The sequence below is a fragment of the Chiloscyllium plagiosum genome, chromosome 35, assembly GCF_004010195.1.
Source record: "Chiloscyllium plagiosum isolate BGI_BamShark_2017 chromosome 35, ASM401019v2, whole genome shotgun sequence".
Classification (NCBI taxonomy): domain Eukaryota; kingdom Metazoa; phylum Chordata; class Chondrichthyes; order Orectolobiformes; family Hemiscylliidae; genus Chiloscyllium; species Chiloscyllium plagiosum.
Window position 1 is genome coordinate 40,952,747 of NC_057744.1, and position 8,160 is coordinate 40,960,906.

Below are 8,160 nucleotides of genomic sequence, written 5' to 3' on the forward strand. Positions count from 1 at the left end.
TGGGGCTGTTTTCCCTGGAGCGTCGGAGGCTGAGGGGTGACCTTATAGGGGTTTACAAAATTATGAGGGGCATTGTTAGGATAAATAGACAGTCTTTTCCCTGGCGTCGGGGAGTCCACAACTAGAGGGCATAGGTTTAGTGTGAGAGGGGAAAGATAGAAAAGAGACCTAAGGGGCAACTTTTTCACTCAGAGGGTGGTATGTGTATGGAATGAGCTGCCAGAGGATGTGGTGGAGGCTGGTGCAATTGCAATATTTAAGAGGCATTTGGATGGGTATATGAATAGAAAGGTTTGGAGGGATATGGCCCAGGTGCTGGCAGGTGGGGCTAGATTGGGTTGGGATATCTGGTCGGCATGGACAGTTTGGACAGAAGGGTCTGTTTCCATGCTGTACATCTCTATGGCTCTGCAACTCTAAGAGGCTCTAGATGTTACTTGGGCCTGTTGAAATCTTTCCTAGTATATCCTGAGACTCAAAATCATTATTCACGGAACCCATGACCCGTTGGTCATCCCGTTCAATACAAAAGGATTGGTGAGGATACCACCAGAAAACAGGGATTTCACCTCTTGAGGTTTGATGCCACCACAGAGTACACCCAAAGTAAATTGCAAACTGCTGCAGGTAAGCTGTTTCTGAGGAAGTCTAGACAAAATGAGAAACATTTTGTCAAGGACATAGAGTTTTACATGATCCTAACTATCAAGTTCAAACCAGCCACAGCCTGGAAACAACAGGAACCATGAGCAGCTCATGGAGCCAACGTTAAATGTGGACAGCGGTGGGATTTCTGTGTGATGGGGTGGCCAGGATATGCTCCTAGTAATTAAGTTCTGAAACAGTTCTTGTCAGTCAGTCTCATGAATGATTTGTTGGTCTATGTTGAAAGAATAATAATCTCCAGAGCCCTCAAGTTAGAAATTCTTCTGTGGTTACACCAGGGAGGCCTGTGAGTAAACAACCACAGGAGCTGGATGCATAGATCAGTTTGGTGAACAGAATCTCCGAATCTATTATTATCACAAAACCGTGATGCGACCCTTATTCCCACCCTGACCAGGGGAAAGCATCGGGCTGGACCTATGCTATTCAAAGGTAGAGCATTTCTGATCATGGTAGGCCATGGTGTGACCGAACGATTGCATAACTTTATCTCAGTGACAGTTATTATGCTGCGGCATTTGTTTTGCAAAATACTGCATTCCTGATGTAATTATCTCTGACAATGGTCTGCTGTTTACCAGTGATTCTCAGGAGCTGAAAAACTACGCTCTGTTCTTTGCAGCCCGCATACATTATCAATGAGGATGAGCACCTCGCCAAGACCTTCCCTACACCTCCACTACTTGCCTTTAAACAACCGCCAAACTTCAAACAGATCATTGTTCGTAGCAAACTGCCCGGCTCTCAGGACAACTCCATACAACCCTGTCACCGTAGGCACTGCAAGACATGTCAGTGAGGACACGGATACCACTATTACACGTGGGGACACCTCCCACCATGTACATGGCAGTTATTCATGTGACTCAGCCAATGTTGTCTATCTCATACGCTGCAGACAAGGATGTCCTGAGGCATGGTACATTGGCGAGACCAAGCAGAGGCTATGGCAATGGATGAATGGACATCACACAACAATCATGGGCGGCACGGTGGCACAGTGGTTAGCACTGCTGCCTCACAGCGCCTGAGACCCAGGTTCAATTCCCGCCTCAGGCGACTGACTGTGTGGAGTTTGCACGTTCTCCCCGTGTCTGCGTGGGTTTCCTCCGGGTGCTCCGGTTTCCTCCCACAGTCCAAAAAAGATGTGCAGGGTCAGGTGAATTGGCCATGCTAAATTGCCCGTAGTGTTAGGTAAGGGGTAAATGTAGGGGTATGGGTGGGTTTCGCTTCGGCGGGTCGGTGTGGACTTGTTGGGCCGAAGGGCCTGTTTCCACACTGTAATGTAATCTAATCTAATCTAAAATCTAATCTAATCTAATCATCAGGCAGGAGTGTTCCCTCCCAGTCAGAGAACACTTCAGCGATCCAGGACATTCGACCTCAGACCTTCAGGTGACCGTCCTCCTGCACGGACTTCAGGAAAGGCAACAATGCAAAGTGGCCGAGCAGGGGTTGATAGCTAAGTTCGGTGCTCATGGGGATGACTTCATCCGGGACCTTGGATTCAAGTCACACTATAGGTGACCCCACTGCACTAGACACACACATATACAGACACACAGACACTCCTACGCACACTCACACCTACAGACACACACTCTCCTACACGCTGACCCTCTCTCATAACGCTTACACATACATTCCCACACTCCCACATGCACCCTTTCACTGACTTATACCCCGTTACACTCACACTCACACTCACACTCACACACATACACACAGTCCCTCACAGACACTTATAACCACACACACACACGTGCACATGTAAGTTTGTGGGATGAATTTGTACTTGCAGAATTGCATTTTATTTTGCTCAAAAAACTGCATGAAACCATGTAAGATTCTGTAAATCTGATTTTTCGATTGGAATCAGTCTGACCATTGTGGCACAGACAGTTTCATGCAGGGAAGCTCATACCTTAAATAAATGCATTATCTGGACCAACATGATACCAATTGTTAAAGTTCACTTGAGAATGTAACTTTTACAAAAGTTCTGTGATTTACATATGAAAGAACTGAAACCAACATGGTCATTCTAAAAGATGAGAGACTTAACAAACAATCCAGGTCTTTTTCAATATATAATTTCCATATAATTTCAGTTACATCAAACTTTTGCTATAAATTCTGTGTGTTACGATCTTGTACTCCACAACCACCTGACGAAGGAGTAGCGCTCCGAAAGCTAGTGCTTCCAAATCAACCTGTTGGACTATAACCTGGTGATGTATGATTTTTAACTTTGTACACTCCAGTCCAACACTGGAATCTCCAAATCATGTTTACCAGTGACTGTTTCAGGCACTTCCCAGAGATAAGCCAGTTCATCCACGTGTCTACAGATCAATAGAGTGACTAAAACAGGTCTCCTGACTTTAAATCATTGTTGAGGAGAAAGGATGAGCTCCGAGATCAATTCCCCTCCAAGACGCTGGCTCATTCCCACATATAACCCTGTTTCACAACCCCCACCCAACACATGCCCAGCTCAGACCAGCCTCATGCTGTCCAGGTTCAATGCCCGCCTTTCCATTCCCTCCAGCTCACACTGCAGACTCACACACTAGCCCCTTATGCACCTTGCAGCTCACCCAAGTTCTAGCTCGGCCAACATTTATTGCCCATCCCGAAGTGCCCTGGAGAAAATGGTGAGGAGCCATTTTCTTAAAGTTATAAAGAGAATCTGGATAGGTTGGGACCTCTTGCGCTGGAGTGTAGGAGGTTGAGAGATGTCTTTATAATGGCTTATAAAATAGATAAGATGAATGGCAGGTGTCCTTTCCCTAGGGTGGGAATTTCAAGACTAGGGCTAATATTTTTAAGGAGAGAGGAGAAACATTTTAAAAGGACACGAGGGGCAAGTTTTCACACAGACGGTGGTTCGTATGTGGTTCGTGTGTGGGTTCGTGGTGGACGCAGGTACAGTTGCGATGTTTAAAAGATATTTGGATAAGTACATGAATAAGAAATGTTTGAGGGATATGGGCCAAGTGCAGGTATTTACTCTGGGATTGTGGTCGGCGCGGATTAGTTGGACCGAGGGGTCTGTTTCCATGCTGTATATGGCTCTATGACTCTATGCTGCCAACTATGAGATAAAGTGACATCCAGAATGCCATTAGGGAGGGAACCCCAGGTTTGACCCGGCAACACTGAAGGAATGGTGAGTGGCTTAGATACATGTTCCCATGTATCTGTTGCCCTTGTCCTTCTAGATGGAAAAGGTCCTGGGTTTGAAAGGTGCTGTCTGAGGATCTTTGATGAATTTCCGCAGTGTATCTTGTTGATGGTACACACAGCTGGTACTGAATGTCAATAGATTAGATTAGATTCCCTACAGTGTGGAAGCAGGCCCTTCTACCCAACAAGTCTACCTTCTGAAGAGCAATCCACCCAGACCCATTCTCCTACACCCATCACCACGGGCAGTTTAGCATCGCCAATTTACCTAACCTGCACATCTTTTGGACTGTGGATGGAAACCGCAGCACCTGGAGGAAACCCACGCAGACACAGGGAGAATGTGCAAACTCCACACAGGCAGTTGCCCAAGGCGAGAATTGAACACGGGTCCCTGGCGCTGTGAGGCAGCAGTGCTAACCACTGAGCCACCGATGTTTATGGATTTGGTGCCAATCAAGCGGGCTGCTTTATTCTGGCTGGTGTCAACTTTTTGAATGTTGCTGGTGCTGTACCCATCCAGGTAAGTACGGAGTATACCATCACACTGCTAATTTGTAACTTACAGATGGTGGATAGACTTTAAGGAGTCAGGATGCAAGTTATTCACATATACAAGCTCTCTCTCATATGCGCACACATGCACTCCCCCACACTCGCCCCCATGCACGCACCCTCTCACTGGCTAATAAATACCCCATCACACTCGTACACATACTTGACCAAGCTTACACACACACATGAACATACTCTTTCACATGCACTCCCACCCACAAGTACACACTCACAGACACACACCCACTCTATCTCTCCTGCACACGCACACATATAGGTTTATGGAGTGAATTCGTATTTGCAGAATTACATTTTATTTTGCTCAAAACTGCATAAAATCCATGTAAGATTCTGTAAGCCCCATTTTAGAAATAGAATTGACTCAACATTGGTACAGATTTTACCTTCACGCATTTAATGCATTGTCTGAGCTGAGATGACACCTATTATTAGATAAGGTGACACCACCTTGAGAATGTAATTCTGGGATTTACATAATAAAGAACCTAAGCCATCACATCCCATTCTAAAAGATGAAAGACTTAATCTAAATTTGTTTAAGAACTATAAACTAGTGTTGTGTGATTTTTAACTAAAGTGGTTTAATACTTACAGCTCCATGACACTGTAACCCTTTTGCTATAAATTCTGTGTGGTATGGTCATGTTCCACAACCACCTGATGAAGAGGCAGCGCCTCGAAAGCTAGTGCTTCCAAATTAACCTGTTGGACTATAACCTGGTGTTGTGGGATTTTTAATGCTGTCCAGTGAAGCACTTTCAAAGCCAAGCAGAACCCTTCCAATTGGACCGGAAGGCTGCAACTTTAAGTGGCTGAGATGTGCTTCAATGAGTGGACAACTTTCAACAACCTTGAAACAATGTAATTTAAACATAGGGGAAGCAGGTAGAAGTGGCGTAGAGAGGGTGTGCAGAATTCTTCCATTGACTAGCCTTGATCCAGGTAGACAAAGAGGGCTTCTGCAATATACCTGAAACCTCAGCGTACTGTGCTACGGCTAACTACACTTTTAATCTGCAACACATCCAAACTCTGCTGTAAAAATTTAAGAGGATTTATTACACTGGCAATTGTTACACCTCTTGAATGCTACGCACTTTTACGCTTCTCTTTCCAATGATGCAGTGGAGAGATGTGGACTGTGTGCTGCTGGCAGGAGTTCTGGGATTTCTGTTAATGTAAGTCACTTTTCATTAATATTCATTTGGAAATGACTTGGCTGCTGGTAACAGAAACATTTTCCGCACAGAAGTCGTGCAATTGCAAACTGTTATTTCACAACTGTTGAGCTATAAAGATAATGTTGACTGATTTGTCAATGTGTTAAAACACATAAAAATGTTGCAAAACAAGAGGCAAAAATTTTTTGCCAAGCTACACACTCACTGAAGAAACTTCAGTCTAAATTAACTGAGACCTGAGAACTGAAGAAGGGTCACTGGACCCAGGTTGGAAACCTGAAGGCAATTATGATGCAATTAAGTAAGATTTAGGATGCATTGGATGGGGAAGGAAACTGCAGGGGATGGACACAATTGAAATGTGGAGCTCATTCATGGAACAGCTACCACGTGCCCTTGATAAGTATGTACCTATCAGACAGGGAAAAAGTGGTCGAGCGAAGGAGCTGTGGTTTACTAAAGAAGTTTAATCTTTTATCATGAGAAAGAAGGAGGCTTATGTAAAGCTGAGACATGAAGGCTCAGCTATGGTGCTTGAGAGTTACAGGTGAGCCAGGAAGGACCTAAAGAGAGAGCTAAGAAGAGCCAGGAGGGGACATGAGAAGTCTTTGGCAGTTAGGATTAAGGAAAACCCTAAAGCTTTCTATCGGTATGACAGGATTAAAAGAATGACTGGTGTGAGATTGTGGCCAGTCAAGGACAGTAGTGGAAATTGTGCGTGGAGTCAGAAGAAATAGGAGAAGTGTTAAATGAATATATTTCATCAGTATTCACACAGGAAAAATACATTGTTGTTGAGGAGAACACTAAGATACAGGCTAATAGACTGGACAAGATTGAGGTTCAGAAGCAGGAGATATTAGCAATTGTGGAAAGTGTGAAAATAGACCAGTGCCCTGGGCTGGATGGGATTTATCCTTGGATTCTCTGGGAAGCTAGGAAGCAGATTGCAGAGCTTTTGGCTTTGATATTTATGTTGTCATTGTCTGCAGGAATGGTGCCAGAGGACTAGAGGATAGCAAATGTTGTTCCTTTGTTCAGGAAGGGGAGAAGAGACAACCCTGATAATTATAGACCAGTGAGCCTTACTTCGGTTGCAGGTAAAGTGTTGGAAAGGATTATAAGAGATAGGATTTATAATCATCTACAAAGGAATAATTTGATTAAGGATAATCAACACGGTTTTGTTAAGGGTAGGTTTTGCCTCACAAACCTTATTGAGTTCTTTGGGAAGGTGACCAAACAGATGAATGAGGGTAAAGCGGTTGATGTGGTGTATATGGATTTCAGAAATGCATTTGATTAAGTTCCCCATGGTAGGCTATTGCATAAAGTACGGAGGCATGGGATTGAGGGTGATTTAGTGGTTTGGATCAGAAATTGGCTAGCTGAAAGAAGACAGCAGGTGGTGGTTGTTGGGAAATGCTCATCCTGGAGTTCAGTTACTAGTGGGGTACTGCAAGGATCTGTTTTGGGTCCACTGCTGTTTTTCATTTTTATAAATGACCTGGATGAGAGCATAGAAGGATGGGTTAGTAAATTTGTGGATGACACGAAGATCGGAGGAGTTGTGGACAGTGCAGAAGGATGTTGAAGGTTACAGAGGGACATAGATAAGCTGCAGAGCTGGGCTGAGGGGTGGCAAATGATGTTTAATGCGGATAAGTGTGAGGTGATTCACTTTGGAAGGATTAACAGGAATACAGATTACTGGGCTAATGGTAAGATCAAAGTTTGGGAGAAGATTTGTAGCTCGGGTGCTTGTTGTTGTGGTTCTGTTCGCCGAGCTGGGAATTTGTCTTGCAAACGTTTCGTCCCCTGTCTAGGTGACATCCTCAGTGCTTGGGAGCCTCCTGTGAAGCGCTTCTGTGGTGTTTCCTCCAGCATTTATAGTGGCCTGTCTCTGCCGCTTCCGGTTGTCAGTTCCAGCTGTCCGCTGTATTGGCCGGAATATTGGGTCCAGGTCGATGTGTTTGTTGATAGATACTTGCAGATACCAACACCACCAATAGGATAAACAACACACTGAGGAACCTACAAAGAAACGGACAGGTACCAGGTCTGACCTACAAAGAATGAAACCTGAAAGCAACAACACCCCCAAATTCTATGGACTACCCAAAGTGCACAAACTAGACATCCCACTCAGACCCATAGTATCACTACCAGGGACACCATCACACAAACTGGCTAAAGAACTACAGCAGAAACTGAAACACCTGATCAGTGGATCCAGACAATCAATACAATCAACACAGGAATTCTTGGACATCATCAGAAATATACACATAGACAAGAAAGAAACTATGGTCTCATTCGATGTAACGGCACTGTTCACCTCTATCGACAAAACCCTAGCCAGAGAAACAATAGCCAACCTGCTAGACAGACATAACAGACAACAGGACGTTGAACCTATCAACAAAGACGGCATACTTAAACTACTGGACTTGTGCCTCACAACACACTTCACATTCAACAACCAGATATATGAACAAATCAACGGCACACCCATGGGCTCACCCATCTCTGGACTCATAGCAGAAGC